This window comes from Ursus americanus, chromosome 4 (assembly GCF_024610735.1).
Source record: "Ursus americanus isolate L20-20 chromosome 4, mUrsAme1.1.p, whole genome shotgun sequence".
NCBI classification, from domain to species: Eukaryota; Metazoa; Chordata; class Mammalia; order Carnivora; family Ursidae; genus Ursus; species Ursus americanus.
The window spans coordinates 55394397-55411667 of NC_142130.1; the positions used below are offsets into that span (position 1 = coordinate 55394397).

General features: G+C 36.9%; 1 protein-coding gene across 1 annotated transcript in view; it reads left to right on the forward strand.

The window, feature by feature from the left end:
- Positions 1-17271, forward strand: part of DCBLD2 (discoidin, CUB and LCCL domain containing 2) — a 118350-nt gene that overhangs the window by 8431 nt on the left and 92648 nt on the right. Inside the window, exon 2 of the mRNA XM_087861700.1 lies at positions 13458-13555. The gene's annotated coding sequence lies outside the window, so the exon portion shown is untranslated. The remainder of the gene's footprint in view (positions 1-13457; positions 13556-17271) is intronic.

Sequence of the window (17271 nt, forward strand, 5' to 3'; positions counted from 1 at the left end):
CGTTCTGCTTGCACACTGAGCAGATGATTCGTAAGTTTACTTTCATAGTTTTACTGCAAAAAAACAGAGAATGCTACTATAAATCTGTAATATATGAGGGCTTATATTGGAAACTGATGCACATTTAAAGTTACCCAACAATATCGAAAAGAAGAAACAAAGAATAACTTAATAGCATTGAAGTTGTATTTGGCTACCTCCAAAGGATCCCCAAGAATCATATTTTAAACAAGGACTGACAAACTGACATTTACTGCAGTGTGCTCCAAAGCTGTTTAGTATGAGGACAAGGCACACTGGCATGTAACATTCTCTTCACAGTTCATTGTATGACTTAAACTATAATTAGAACAAGATGGGATGTACAGCTATTTTGTGGCAGAAAATGTATTCTCCGGGGAAAACAGGTTGGTTAGGATGCGTTGATACTGTTTTTGTCTTTTTTTATGTGGAGAAAAAATATGATTTTATTTCAGATTAGTCTCTGTGATTGACTCTGTACTATGGTTTTAAGAATATTTCTCATGCTCAAATTAATGAGAAGAAACAGTGAAGCAAATGAGCCAGGAGGTACTCAACTTGCTGAAGAAAACTCTGTTACAGTTAATCCAATGTCTTCAGCTCATAATCCTACCTCTCTCAGTTACAGGGATAATAGAATAATGAGATGATAATTATATTTCTAAACATAAATACATATATACAAACTAAAAATAATATTGATTAGGTTTCTTTGGTCCTGGTGTTAGTGTCACTTCCTCTCCAGATAGAGAGCTGATGAAAAGCTTAGCCAGGTGTAGCTAATGAAAATCCTGATCCCTCATGGATCTCTCTTTTATTACCTTAATGTTTATGGTTGCTCATTTGCTCCTGCCAGACTGAAAATTTAATAGGTGAATATCCCTGGTCCTTCTCTGGGCATGGTCAACGTTCAGATTTAAAGTAAAAATTTTCTTTTTCTATGCTTCTTAAAAATGTCTGCCACTGGTACGTTCCTCACTGGATCTGTATGACTTCCTGTAGCCCTGTCAGCTCTTCTCCCCGGCAGCAACAGATGAGATGTTACTGTTTAAATATCGCACGTGTACTTACACATGGGGCACAACAGTAGAATAGTAGTGTTAACGACGCTAGAAATTTCCCATTGGAATTCTCAAATACAACATTTAAAACAACTTTTTGTATTTTTTGGCAGTGGATCTTAATTATTTTTTATACCATCATCTATATCTAAGTATCTCAATTTATTTTGTTCCTTAATGAATATTATCATGGCAGTAGGGTTTATAATAAGATGCATGGTAGTTTATTATTATAAACTTAACCATTTCTCTGTGAGGGACACCTGGGTGGCACAGTCAGTTGAGCGCCCAATTCTTGGTTTCGGCTTAGGTAATGATCTCAGGGCCATGAGATCCAGCCCTGCTTTGGTTTGGTGCTTAGCACGGAGTCTGCTTGAGTTTCTCTCTCCATCTTCCTCTGCCTCTCCCCCATGCCCCCTACCATAGTCCCTCTTTCACTCTCTCTAAAATAAATAAATCTTTGTGGGTTTTTTTAATAATAATATTTTTTAATTGTATTATGTTAGTCACCATACAGTACATCCCTAGTTTTTGCAGTAAAGTTCCATGATTCATTATAAATCTTTAAAAAAAAAAAAAAAGGATTTCTCTGTGGGTCCAGTCTATTACAAAAGGGAAGATTCAAATGCTATAAAATATATAGAAATATTCTTGATGATATAAAAGCACTTTTAAAACAATAGTGAATGTTATTTTTGAGAATCTAGCTTAGACTGTAGGTGGGGAACTATAAATAATTTCGAAGGTCCCTTTCTGCTCTAAAATTATATGATTTTAATTTTAGATTTTATCTATTTTTAAACATCTTGATCCAGCTTTACAATTTTCTTGAATTCGTTTCCATCTTGCAGTCTCTCTGAGGTTCAAAACTCAGATCATGCATGGTGCACTGGGTGTTATACCCAAATAATGAATCAATGGAACACTACATCAAAAGCTAAGGGTATACTGTATGGTGACTAACGTAACATAATAAAAAATTATTATGAAAAAAACTCAGATCATGCAAAACTTGTGGTCATCCAAAATATTCTGTCATTTCAGAGAAAAGCAAAGTCCTGAGAAAGCCCCTAGAACCAATCTAGGTTTTCCAAGGTCCTCAAAACTATGGTCAAATGCCCATCAAGACTGCTGGCCACTACAGCAGGCTTCCTAACGTTTCATAAGCCAGAGTGATGATTGTCTATCCATCCTCTGCTCAGAATGACTAATTGGTAGGCTATGAAGCAGAAGAGCTTTAGCCAACCTAGTTATTTCTACAGGGAAACTCTCGCCCTTCTCCCAGAATTCTCACTTTGCCCTCATCCCATCTCCTCACCCCCTGGTCAGGTCTTGACTTTACCCAGCTCCTTTTGGCTTTATCTCTGCTTCTCAGCCCTATGTTGGGCTGAAAATAGATTTGGTGTCTTGAATTTTGAGCTCTGGAACTGTTATCTCTTTTGATATAGTTTGTTGCGGCTCTGTCTGAACTCACCACCCCAGGGAATAGCCCTGATATCAGTTAGCTTGACTGACATCTCTGCAGGAGGCATACACAATCCATCCTATTTCATATCTTCTGTTCCATAACAGGATTTGTGTTGTAGTCTCTTAAGTATTCTCCTAAACTTGAGATTGTTCCTTTCCAATCTGTTCTCTGTATCTTTGTTATTATCATCCTAAAACACTTTAACATCACCTCACGGCCTCTCATAATCCTATGCTGCTTTAAGATCTAAACTCCTAAACCTAAGAGTACACCCAACCCCACCCACATAACTGTTCTCTGCACTACCTTGTTTCAGCCACAGGTGTCTCCTCACAGTCTCCTAAACATACCAAGCTGATGCTACTTCGAACTTAGTAAGCCCACCTCACCACTCTCTTCATCTTACCCAGCATTCAGGTTCTAACTCAAGCTCACCTCCTTCATGAAACTTCTCATAAATAATCCACACTGTTCTAGCCCTGCTTGAATTCATCTAGTAAGGGATTACAAGGGTAGTGTTCATTGTGATACTTAACTAAATCTAATTACCCTGTGTTGATAAGTTATCTAATGTGCAATGTGAATGACAAGTTTTCCTAGTAGTAAGTACCATGAAGACAAGAGCTATATCTCAAAATTCTTTAAATCATTCATAATAGTAACAAGTAAATACTTGTTGAAAAAAAGAACCCAGAAGTTTGACTTTCAAGATTGTTGTTCTAGTCATCCTGAGTTTAAGACAAAGAATGGGCCACATCATCTCATAGAATGTTTTATATCCCTACATTTCTCAGATACTAAAATCTCAGGTTTTTGTTAACAGAAGCTATAATAACAGTAATTGTTACTCAAAATACCGGATGGACTAATATCTCAGTGCATCTACTAAATTTCTCAGTTTGCATGTGTTTTTAATTTCCATGAGTAATTTGTTTTGATTCATATAAATTATCTTTCTTTTTAAATATTTCTAACCTGAGCTTTGATTAAGAGGAAGAATGGAATGATTAAGAATTTGCTTTTAAATCCAATTCCAGCTCTACCAATTAGGAGCTGAATATCTTAAACAAGTAGCTTAACCTTGCTCTGCCTTTATTTTTTCATCTGGAAAATGGCAATATTGGTAATAAGTAGAACTACCTTATTAGGTGGTGTTAAGGATTAAATAACATATATACATTAAGCAGTAATTATAAATAGTAAACACAAATTACATGTTAGGTCTGGGGCACCTGGGTGGCTCAGTCAGTTAAAAGTCTGATTTCAGCTCAGGTCATGATCTCAGGGTCCTGGGATAGAGCCCCACATTAGGTTCCACACTCAGCAGGGAGTCTGCTTCTCCCCCTCTCCCTCTTCAATTAGAATATTAATTTGCCATAAAAATGTATTATTGCCACCAATACAAACATTTATCCACCTGTGTCTTAAAATTCAGTGAAAACATATAGAGTGAACGAAAATATAAGTCTGAAAAATAAATGTGGATGTTGAGAAATTGAGAAAGTTAAATGTTGAGAAAGTTATTATAGAAAAAGTTTATTCCAAATACATTCCCATTGGACCATCTCTTTCTCCTATGGCTTCACTTTAGCTCTTCATTCCTTCGGCAAGGTTCTCCCTGTACCACTTATTTATAGCAGAAGTCAGCAGGAATACATCATTAATGATTGCTTTTATTTGGTTTAAATCAAATATTTTAATGAACTGTTTGGAAGGAAATCAATATCTAAATTCTGCAGTACATTATTTTTTGATTAGAATATATCTGAATTATGAGATTTTTAAAAGCCCCATCAAATAGGCCTAAATGAATTACAATAATTTATATATCCTTTGAAATGTTAGGATTCAGTTCATTTGTTTTAGTATTGACTTTCCCAACCACTAGGAGGCCCATTTCTAGTACTAGTTTAGTCAGTAGCTTAGTCCTGTGACCCTAAGCAGGTTACCTAAGCTTTGTGAATCTCAGACATTTTTTCTTTTTGTTTCATTTTTTTAAAAAAGATGTTTGTTTGTTTATTATTTATTTATTATTTATTTTTTTATTTAAGAGAGAGAGTGTGCCTGTGCTGAGGGGCAGAAGGAGAAGGAGAGGGAAAGAACCCTCTAGACTTCACACCAAGCATGGAGCCCAATGTGGGGCTCGACCCCACAAGTCTAAGATCATGACCTGAGCAAAACCAAGAGTCAAACACTCAACTGACTGAGCCACCCAGGTGCCCCAAACATTTTTTAAATCTGTAAAACAAAATAGCTAAATCGAATAATTTTTAAAGTCCCTTCTGTTTCCATATCTTTTTCATAGGACATTTAAAATCTCCAACTCATAAAATACATGACATCTGTAAATTGTGATTATGTTTCATTGGTCCTTTTGCTGTTGTCCTGACTGCAGGGACAATGAAGTTTGAGGTGGGAGAAGGAAATTTTCCATTCAGATGTGTTTTATTTGAGGAAAAAATGTGCTTAATAGAAATGAAACCCAGTACAGCAACTTGATAATTGCAAGTAAATTACTCAGAGTGAATAAGCACAGAGTTAAATATTGATAATATGCCATGCCTTCTTTAAAGGAAATTGAACTGCTATGAAACCTCATCTATAAATTTATACTGTGGCTGAAAATCTATTTTCAACCATACACTGTAATTCAAAGTTAATGCTAAATACAGTAAAGGGGAAGAGATTGGTAGAATCAGGAAGAATAGTTAAAGCAATTTTCATGCAGCTGAAATGTAGCCAAGAATACTTATAATAGTGGTTGCATGTTTTCCAGAAACACTGTGACTTAAATTCATTTGCACCATGAATCTTTAATATTAAAGGAGAGCATGTGGCTCCACTCCCTAATACCGAAGAGAGAATTCTCTGGACAGTGACATAGAGACTAGGTCATTTATGATTCTTCTACTATGAGAATAAGCAAAAGTTTAAATATGATAGAAATCCATTTGTTTAGTCCAAGGGCCTGAAGAAAACTAAGCAATGACCTTGAAGAAGTATAATGCACCCTGCTTCTTGGCATTCCTGTTCCCTTCTAAATCCCTTGGCTGGTCCCTTGAGTTGGCAGAATTACCCCAAAATGGTGGTGCAGTGCCTGAAACAGCAAGGCAGTTGTATACCAGAATTGTTCATTTTGCTGTTCTGTCTACCAAAGAGAACGTGCTGGAGGTGTGGGGTCCAGCAATCTGTCCTAAGAAAGCTCTCATGTGATTGTGATGCATAGCCAAGTTTACGAACCACATCACAAGAGTTCACAGTCCCTCCACGCTTCCTCCCCATATCCTCCCCACGAGAGTAACAAGGCTTAAACTGACAAAAGATATTACATTCAGTTTCTAATTTTTATTAGTTCTATTTTATTTTAAAAAATCAGAAAGATCTGACACCTTCGTTTTTTATCATTATTAAAATCCTTGAAAGCATCACTATTACAATCTAAGCTTTCTTTCCAATTATCAAATGAATAGAATATTTTAATAAGTATCTGTTGATTTCAGAAACTTTATCTTCCAGACAATTTCTGAATTAAAGGTGATGGCAATGAATTTACTCTTTCATATTGAGAAGAACCGTAGCAATATGCCACCTTTGATATGAAAGTAAGAAAAATCTTTCCCCATGTTGTCTCTTTTGCTTGACTAAAAGTAGCAATAACTCTCCCAAAATTTTAACTTCCAGACAGTGAACAAAGAGCTACATGTAACAAAAATCACTGATCTGTGTCATATCCCTATAGTTTTGCCTTTTCCAGAATGTCATATAAATGAAATTATACAGTATATAACATTTTGAGACTGGCTTTTTTTACCCAACATGGCTTTGAGATTCATCACGTTGGCATGGCAATAGTTCATTCCTTTTTATTATTGAGCTGTATTCCATTCAGTGGATGTACCACAGTTTATTCACCCATTAAGAGACATCTGGGTTGTCTCTAATTGGGGGCTATTATGACTAAAACTGCTATAAACATCGATATGCAGGATTTTTAGTGTGAATATAAGCTTTCATTTCACTACATTTTTGTGTGAATAGAAGTTTTCATTTTACATACCCCTAGGAGTAAGATTCCTAAATCATATGGTAAACATATATGTAACTTTGTAAGAAACTCCAAAGCTCTCTTCCATAGTGGCTATACCATTTTTCATTCCCACCAACATGTATAAAAGTTCTAGTTGTGCATTTTTGACAGTGCTTGATATTGTCAGTTGGTTTTGGTGGTGGTGTTGTTTGGGTTTTTTTTTTAATTTTCGTCTTTCTCATAGGTGTGTAGTAGCACCTTACTGTGGATTTAATTTGGATTGCCCTAATGGCTAATAATGTTGAGAATTTTTCATGTGGTTGGTTTGCCACCCATACGTCTTTTTTGTTGATATGTCTGTTCAAATCTTTTACCCATTTTTAATGGGGTTGTTTGTTTTTTTATTATCGGATTTTGAGAATTATTTTTATATTCTAGATGTTGGATATATGATTTGCAATTATTTTCTCCCAGATTGTAATGTCTTTTTCATTCTCTTAGCAGTGTCTATCACAGAGCAAAAGTTTTAATTTCATGAAATTCAATTTATCGATATTTTCTTTCTTATCTAAGAATTCTTGGCTTAACACAATGTCATAAAGAGTTTCTGTTTTCTTCTGAAATTTGTAGGGTTTTTGTTTTGTTTTGTTTTATGTTTAGATATATGATCCCTTTGGAGTTAATTTTTATATAAGGTATGAGTTAAGCCAAAGTTCAAATCTTTGTCCATGGCTACCCAATTTTTCCAATGCCTGTTGTTGAAAAGGTTATGCTTATTCCATTGAGTTACCTTTGCATCTTTATTAAGAATCAATCACCCATATTTGTGTGGGTCAATTTCTGGATTCTCTATTCTGTTCTGTTGATCTGTATGTCTGTCCCTTTGTTAATATCACACTAACTTCATTGCCATAACTGTATAGTAAGTCTCAAAATTAGGGATTGTGAGCCTTCCGCTTTATCTTTCTGAAGTTGTTTTATAAATTCTAGTTCCTTGTCTTTCCACATAAATTTTAAAATTAGCTTTTTGAGCTCTACAAAAATCCTGCTAGAATTTTCACTGGAATCGTGCTAAATTATAGATCAATTTAAGGAGAATAAATATCTTAACTATATTGTTTTCCAATCTACAAACACAGTATGTCTCTTCATTTATTTAGGTTTTTTTTTTTTTAAGATTTTATTTACTTGTTAGAGAGAGAGAGCACACATGCAAGAAAACACAGTAGGCAGAAGGAGAAGCAGGCTCCCCACTGAGCAAGGAGCTGGATGCGGGACCCAATCCTAAGACTCTGGGATCATGACCCAAGCCAAAGGCAGACGCTTAATTGACTGAGCCACCCAGGCATCCAAATTTATTTAGGTTTCTTTAAGAATTTTCTTTCATCATCATTTTGTTTTTTGGGGTTTTTTTCCTCTAAGTTTTTATTTAAATTCTAGTTAGTTAACATATATGGTAAAATTGGTTTCAGGTGTAAAATTTTCTGATTCATCACTTACATATGACACCTAGGGCTTGTCACAAGTGCCCTCCTTAATACTCATCACCCATTTAGCCCATCCCCACCCACTTTCCTCCATCAACCCTCAGTTCGTTCCCTATAGTTAGGAGTCTCTTATGGTTTGCTTCCCTCTCTCTCTTTTTTCCTTCCCCTATGTTCATCTGTTTTGTTTCTTAAATTCCACATATAAGTGAAATCATATGATATTTGTCTTTCTCTGACTTATTTTACTTAGCATAATACTCTCTAGCTCTATCCACATTGTTGCAAATGGCAAGATTTTGTTCTCTCTGATGGCCAAATAATATCCCATCGTGTGTGTGTGTGTGTGTGTGTGTGTGTGTGTGTGTATACACACCCTTCATCAGTTGATGGGCTATTTCTATAGTTTGTCTGTTGTTGATAATGCTACTATAAAAATGGGGTGCATGTGGCCCTTTGAATCTGTATTTTTGTATCCTTTGGGTAAATATCTAGTAGTGCATTTGCTGAATCATAGGTAGTCCCATTTTGAATTTTTTGAGGAGCCTCCATAGTGTTTTCCAGAGTGCCTATACCAGCTTGCATTCCCACCAACAGTGTAGGAGAGTTCCCCTTTCTCCACATTCTCACCAACATCTGTCATTTCCTGACTTGTTAATTTTAGCCATTCTGACTGGTGTGAGGTGGTATCTCATTGTGGTTTTGATTTGTATTTCCCTGATGCTGGTTGATGTTGAGGATTTTTTCATGTGTCTGTTGGCCATTTGTATGTCTTCTTTGGAGAAATGTTGATTCATGTCTTCTGCCCATTTCTTGATTGGATTGTTTGTTCTTTGGGTGTTGATTTGATAAGTTCTTTATAGATTTTGGATACCAGCCCTTTATCTGATAATGTCTGGATGACTACAGCTTTGTAACATAGCTTGAAGTCCAGCATCATGATTCCTCCAGCTTTGCTTTTCTTTTTCAGGATTGCTTTGGCTATTTGGGTCTTTTGTGGTTCCATATAAATTTCTGGATTGCTTGTTCTACTCTGTGAAAAATGTGGTTGGTATTTTGACAGGGATTGCATTAAATGTGTAGATTGCTTTGGGTAACATAGACATTTTTTAAAAGATTTTATTTATTTATTTGAGAGAGAGTGAATGATAGAGAAAGAGCACAAGTAGGGGGAGAGGCAGAGGGAGAAGCAGACCCCCTGCTGAGCAGGGAGCCCAACACAGGGCTAGATCCCAAGACCCTAAGATCATGACCTGAGCCAAAGGCAGATGCTTAACCAACTGAGCCACCCAGATGCCCCTGGGTAGTATAGAGATTTTAACAATATTTGCAATCCATGAGCGTGGAATATTTTTTCATTTCTTTACGTCCTCTTCAATTTCTTTCATAAGTATCCTATAAAAGACGCCACCAAAAAATTACTAGAATTGATACACAAATTCAGCAAAGTTGTAGGATATAAAATTAACGTATAGAACTCTGTTGCGTTTCTATACACCTAATGAAGCAGCAGAAAAAGATATCAAGGAATCGATCCCATTTACAATCGCACTAAAAACCATAAGATATCTAGGAATAAACCTAACCAAAGAGGTAAAAGATTTGTTCTTTCATCATCATTTTGTAGTTATCAGTATATAAATCTTGCACATCTTGTTAGATTTATACCTAAGTATTCTTTTTTTTTATATAGCTATCATATGTATTGCTGCTTTTTAATGTTACTTCCAATGGTTCATTGCTTGTATAGAGTAATATGATTAATAGGGTCTCCTGGGTGGCTCAGTTGGTTAAACATCTGCCTTCAGCTCAGGTAGTGATCCCAGGGTCATAGGATCCAGTCCTGCATCTGGCTCCTTGTTCAGCGGAGAGTCTGCTTTTCCCTCTACCTACTGCTCCCCCTGAGTATGCTCTCTCTCTCTCTCTGTCAAATAAATAAATAAAATATTTTTTAAAAAAGAAATATGATTGATATTTATATGTTGTCTTTGTAACATGTAACCTTGCTAAACTCAATTATTTATCCTCAGAGCTTTTGTTGCAATTTCCCTGGGATTTTCTACATAGATAATCATATCATTGAAGAGTCGGGTGATTTTTATTTCTTCATTTCCAATCTATATGCTTTTTATTTATTTTGCTTGTCTTAATGCACCGACTAGAACTTTTAGTACAATGGCAAATAGAAGATTTGATAGTACACATTCTTATCTTGTCTTTGAAAGCATTTAGTCTTTCACCATTAAGTATTAAGTTAGCTGTGGCATGTTTATAGATACCTTACATCAGGTTAAGGAAGTTCCCTTTTATGCTGTGTTTGATGAGTTTTTATAATAAAAACATTGTGTTTATCAAGTGGGTTTTTTTACATTAGTTGATATGATCATGTGATTTTTAGTCTGTTAATAATGGAATGTATTGTTTGATTTTTAACAATTGAACCACCAATGCATTCTTATAATTAATCCCACTTGTTGTGTAATTAATTCCACTTGGTTGTTGTATATTACCCTTTTTTGCATGTTACAGGGTTCAATTTGTTAATATTTTATTGAGTATTTTTGTGTATATGTTCATGAAGGATATTGGTCAGTAGTTTTTGTTGTTGTTATTGTTTAAAGCTTGTAACATCTTTGCTGAGTTTTAGTATCAGTACTAACCACATAAAATGAATTGGGAAGTGTGGGGGGAGTTTAAATTACGAATGCAATTTCTTTCTTAGTTATAGGACTATACAAATTATTTCACACTGAATGAGTTGTGTTAGTTTGTACTTGTTGACGAATTAGTTCATTTCAACTAAACTGTCAAATTTATGTGTAGAGAGTTGTTTGTAGTATTCCCCATTATTCTTTTGGTGTCTGCAGGGTCTGTAGTGATATCTCCCGTTTCATTCCTGACATAGGCAATTTGTCTTCTCTCTCTCTGCCCCCCTCCTTTTTTTTAATGTTGTTAGCCTTACTAGAGATTTATTGATATTTTCAAAGAACGAGGTCTTTGTTTCACTATTGTTTTTCTATTTTCAAGTTCACTGATATCTGTTCTTTTTTTTAAAGATTTATTTATTTATTTATTTATTTGACAGAGACAGAGACAGCCAGCGAGAGAGGGAACACAAGCAGGGGGAGTGGGAGAGGAAGAAGCAGGCTCATAGCTGAGGAGCCCGACGTCGGGCTCGATCCCAGATCGCCGGGATCACGCCCTGAGCCGAAGGCAGACGTTTAACCACTGTGCCACCCAGGCGCCCCTACTGATATCTGTTCTGATCTTTATTATTTCCTTTCTCTGCTTGCTTTGGAGTTATTTTGCTGTTCTTGTTCCAGTTTCTTAAGATGGGAGATTAGGTTAATAATTTGAGGGTTTTCTTCTTTTAGAAGTATTTAATGCTATAACTTTTCTCTCAGCACTGTTTTACCTGCATAGCACAAATTTTAATATGCTGTATTTTTATTCTCATGGAGCACAATGTATCTTTTATTTTCCTTTGAGATTTGGCAGCATGGCAAATCCTAGCTGCCAGGACTGCTTAGTCTACACTTATAATGATTTTATACAAGAAATAAAAATTATATAAAATATACTGACAATTTTATTCTTGGTAATAGGATTATGTTTTCTTTAAAACTAGCCTTTTTTCTGTAATTTGTACTTTCCAAATTGTGGAATTAAAAATGGGGATTATAAAACTTATATGATGTTGATCCATATTAAGTTGCACTATTTGACTTATAAAAAGATTAGTTTCATATGGTTCAACCTAGTAATTTTTGTAATGTGATGCATATAGTTTTCCTTTAATCATTTCCTCTTAATATCCCATTTCAGAATTTGGGATAACAAAGAAAGGGGGAAAATGTGTGATCCAGGTCAGTGTCAGCAATATGGTTCATGACCAGAGGATGTTGTAGGTACCCAGATAAGAGAATAAGTTCTTTAGAGTAGATTAAAATAGAAAGATAGAAGAAGAAGTAGAAGTAGAAGAAGAAGAAAAAGAAAAAGAAAAAGAAAAAGAAGGAGGAGGAGGAGGAGGAGGAGGGGGAAGAGGAGGAGGAGGAGGAAGAGGAGGAGGAGGAGGAGGATGACAAAGAGGAGGAAGGGGGAGAGGGAGAGGGAGAGGGAGGAAGAGGAGGGGGTAGGGAAAGAGGGAAGGAGGGAAAGAAGGAAGGAAGGAAGGAAGGAAGGAAGGAAGGAAGGAAGGAAGGAAGGAAGGAAGGGAGATGAAGCTTTGAAAATTCAAATTTTCTAGAGTGTCCAGGAGGTCAGGATATCAGAATGAGCAAGAAGACCATGCCAAAGATGAGGCCTCATGTAAAGGCTAGTTAAGTTGTTGTTGTTGTTGTTGTTGTTGTTGTTGTTGTTTTTAACTTTGTCTGGAAAGCAGGGATAATAATGCCTAACTGGTTACAGAAATCTAGCTAGATAACATTGAGTAACTGGCATAAATTAGAAGCCCAGGATGTTAGTTCCCTTCTTTCTCAGTCTCTAAGGAAGTCACTGCTCTGAAAAACTCTAGTGTTAATGGAGTGGTATATGTCACTGGTTCAGGCATGGACTTTGGAACCACAAAAACTGTACTCAGATCTCATTCGCTACATGACTATTGGCAAATTACATAACCTATCCATGCTTCAGTTTTCTTTCTACAAAAGGATATAACAATACTGCATACCTCCTAGAGTTGTTGAAAAGCTTAAATGAGCCAATATATGTAATGTGCTTAGAACACTGCCTGGTACATGGCAGGCACTATAGAAGTGCTATTTTTAGTAATATGAGAAGACTGATAGAGACTGAAGAATATATAATTTTTTTTAGGGAAACATGAGTTCCAGAGGTAGGGGAGAAGGAAGAGGAGGAGAGAAGAGAAAAAAGGAATGGGAAGGGAAAGAAGAAGGGAGGGAAAGAGAGGAAGAGAAGAAGAGAAAAATACATTTAGAACATTTTCTTTCTTTTTCTAAGAAGTTGGGAGAGATAGGAGCAATACTGTATCAGACAGGATGCTTGAAACGTGAAATGTCTCTGGTAATAAAATCTTAGAGTATTTTTGTTGTTGTTGTTTGGAAGGAAAAAACAGGTAATGAGGAAGATCCAGAGAATAAGTTTTCACAAGCAGTGAGTGAGAATGTAGGTAAAATGGACAGCAAACGGAGAGGGATAAGCTGTGGTACATCTGTCATAGTCATTGTGGATTCTGTTTCAGAGAAGAGAAATCATGAGTGATAGATAAACACTTCATTTACTTCTTAGTTCTCTGGAGACAGCCCTTGATGCAAGACATCTTTCTGGGGCTCCTTAGTGACTTTTCGCCTTAATGGATTGATGTCTTTACAGTACAGATTATGAAAATTGGTTTTGCTTGGTCTCCTTAATGCAAAACCTTTTGGTTTCTTTTTTAGTAATTGTTGGCAACTAGCTCTGCATGACAGCACTGAACGCAAATACCACTGATGATGATGAATGGATGGAAGAATGTGGGATGCATTGTACTGAAAGGGTAAGACATGATGTCTACGTAATTGCTTCATCTTCCTTAGGATAGACAAAGTTCAGAGAAATGTGAACATGGATGACTCACAAGACATGTTCTTTGGGCTTACCCAGAATTCATTTCTCTAATTACATGAACCTTTTCTGCCTTCCTCACTCATCACCTGTGCAGTTGGGTTACAGGGCATCATGGCGGGGCCATCAACCACCTCATGTGCACACTTCTGTTTATTGCAGCGTCTTTCCAAAGCCAGAGCACTTAAAGATATTAAAGCCGCAGGAAAATAACCTTTGGAATTGGCCTTTCGACATTTTTGCAAAACATATGGTAAGTAAGGAAGTAAGCAGTTTAGAAATATCATCTTAAGTTTCATTCTTTCAAGTTTAATGGCAGTGTTGCCTGTTATTATGTGCTAATATGAGTTTAGGGAAGTCTATACTAATTGGATGTTTTTAAATTCACAATTGTGTGGGAAATATTTTTTTGGCTAAAAACTACCTTTGAAAAGCCAAATTCCTAAAACAACTTTGTTGGAATGGCATTTCAATTAATGTCATTTCCCACCAGATGAGATGTTCAACAAAGAGTCATCCAGACACTTCCTCAAACTTCTGTTCCCTGGGAGTTCACTGCATAATGAGGCAGCCCTGACCCCTGTGGAAGACTTTGAACATTTAGGGGTTTTCTTCTCAGTCTTGAGCTGAAATATTAACTCCATGACCTCATGGACCATACCTCTTCCTTGTTATGATTCTTGGCATATCTGAAAGCTGTTATTACCTGGCCTTTTTGACAAGTTTCTGTCCCATTTCATATGAAGTGGTCACTGGACTGAACGTCATTTTGCCTTATATACTAGACATCTTGAGTCCAATAGTGTTATTTGTAAACTCTGGCACTAGACTTAGATGAAATATTCCAGCATAACCTATAGGTTAGAGTAGTCCGAACACAGTGGAACATTTACTTCCTTTTTGCTGAATCATATTTTTCTTTGCCAGAAATCTGGGATTGTGTTAACATTTTAAAAAGCAGGTATTCCTGTTCAAATCCAGATGATAACCAACTAAAAACCATTGTCTTTTGTCATATAGACTATTATAAAATCTGTATTTCCCTACCTACGCTATCTAAAGAATCTATTCTATTGTCTTGACTATTATACCATGCTAGGGGCATCAAAACATAATGGTTAGTGCATGTACTTTAGAGCCAGTCTACTTGGATTCAAACCTTACTCTATTCTTTCCTTACTGTGTGACTTTGGGCAAGTGACTTGATGTCCCCATGTCCCAAGTTCCTCATCTATGAAATAATAATTAAATGAGCTAATATATGTAAAGCACATAGAAGAATGGATATAGTAAGCACTAGACAAGTATTTGTGGCTATGATTTTATGTTCATCCATTTTTCCCAGCATTTTGTCATCCGTGGACTGATTCTATTTATTAAATAGATAAAATTTGATAAAAATGCAAAGAGGATAGCATCAAGAACAAACCCACAGAATTCCTTCTCAGATTTCCTTTTAAGTTTCAGTTCCAAGAGTAGAGTGGACATTCGCCTAGCTTTCTGCCTAGAATGTTGGAAGAAACAGCCTCACACAGTCATGGGAAGGGCTATAGAGAGAGAGTAGCATGGCAGATCTAGCCAATAGAGGGCCACAAGTTTCCATCTTCATCCTCCCAAGTTGTCCAAGTCCTAAAATGATATAGAGAGCATTTGAAAGTTGTTGTGGGCTCTGAGTAGAATGTAGGGTTTAGGTGAGAGTGCTATAGAAAGAAAGCAAGATAACATGCCTAACCAAAGTTCTGCAGTCTAGAGAAGGGGGTGCATATCAGAAAGAGGCAGGGTGACTAGTCTACACTAAAGTTTGGATTAGGACTTAGCTGTGTCTGCAGGTTGCAAAGCCAGGGGCAGAGAACAAGCTGGTTGGTGCCTACAGAGCATTCATTTGTCAATGAAGTAAGAGTACTGAATCACTCCTGCCGAGTACTAAACCTAATGAGTTACCTCTGGAGCAAAAGACTAGCAAGGGGTTGATCAAGACCTAAAAGCAGATACCTCCCTCTCCAGTGATGCCTTGAGGCAGTTGTATTATACACTGTCCCAATTACACTTCTTGTATACCTGAGTTTTTCTGAACTATTGTGATTACATGAAATGTATATACACTACATAATTAAAGACCTCCCCACACACACTCCCTATGTTTCCCACACCACCTCTTTTTGTATGATGGCGCTCTTTCATCCTCCTACCACTTTGAAGGGCTCGAGGGCACTCCTACAACTGCATCGGAGTGAAAGCACATGTTGCTGAAGCACCGTAGTTGAGGTAGAATACACAAGCACGTCATGCCGTCCAGTTGTACTGAAATGGCTTTAACATTAAACAGTTCATTCCCTATGATTGTTCTCCATTTAAGGTAGTATAAGCTACTGGCTCTCACACTTTGAGGGTCACTGCAGATACAATTGGTTAAAAATAACAGAAAACTTTGTTCAAGCTCATTTAGATAATAACATTTATTAGTTACAGGAGAGGAAGTTCAGATGTAGGTCAGGCTTCAGGACATTGTTGAACCATTGGCTCAAGAATGTCTTGAGAACTCCAGTTTTCTTCATCTCTCTATTTCTCTACCCACAATGTCAGATTCATCTTCTTATGACTGTAGGCTGGTTTCCAGGCTGGGCCATATGCCTCTTCAGACATGTGCATTTAGAGGAAGAGCAGCTTTGCTCTCTCAAGAGTCAGAGAAAAAGCTGAGTGATGGCTATATCAGGTTTGTTTCTCAATTCTTTCTAATATCAAACCGATTATTGCAAAGGGGCATGGGATTATTTGTAGATCAAGCACACCCCCCTAGAGGAGATATTAATTTCCCAAACTACACTGCTGCTACACAATGCCACAGAATGTCCACAACCATTCTTGTTCAATCTGAAGAGAGCAACGGAGTCTGTTCCCAGAATACACAAATATACACCAAAATTTTCACACAATTTAGGGGCCTTATGGGGCCTCCCAAAGCACGCTGACGGCTCCTCTAGGAGTCCACGGACATCAGGGCTATGAACTTCTCATCTGAACACTGACGCATGGGGTGCAGTCATTGTAACAGTATGCCTTCTTTTTGATATTCTGGGGCCAGAAATTGCCACTGTTTTCCCTTCGGTCTCCAGAGAAGCAAGGGGATTGTGTATATGCCAGGATTGCTTTTCATCTCAACCTGACATGACGTCAATGTCTCCAGGAGTGCCAGCTTTGTTCTTTCTCCTTCCTTTGTTTTATGGTCTTCTTCCAGCTCTTCACACGCTCCTCAGACCCCCATCTAGTTTTCAGCTTACACTGATCCTTTCTTTCTCTTTGCCTTAGGCTCTTCCTTAAAAATTGTCTCCTTAGTTCCTACACTCTGCATCTAACTACCCCATTTTTAATATACAAATCTATCAAGCTGTTACTGTGGGGTAGGCATGCTAATCGTTTTATCCACATTAAATTGTAAGATCTTCATAATAGCCTCATAGGGAAAGTAGTATTTGTCTTGCTCTAAGATGAGGAAGTAGCTGCACAGAGAGGTTAATTAGTGAGGGACAGAGTTGGATTTGAACCCAGATTTTCATTTCACTATAGGTCCTATGTCTTTCTGTAGCCCCATCATATCCCTAGACTTTTTATGCTCTCCTTATGCCTTTCTCGATCTCGGTTCTGAGCATG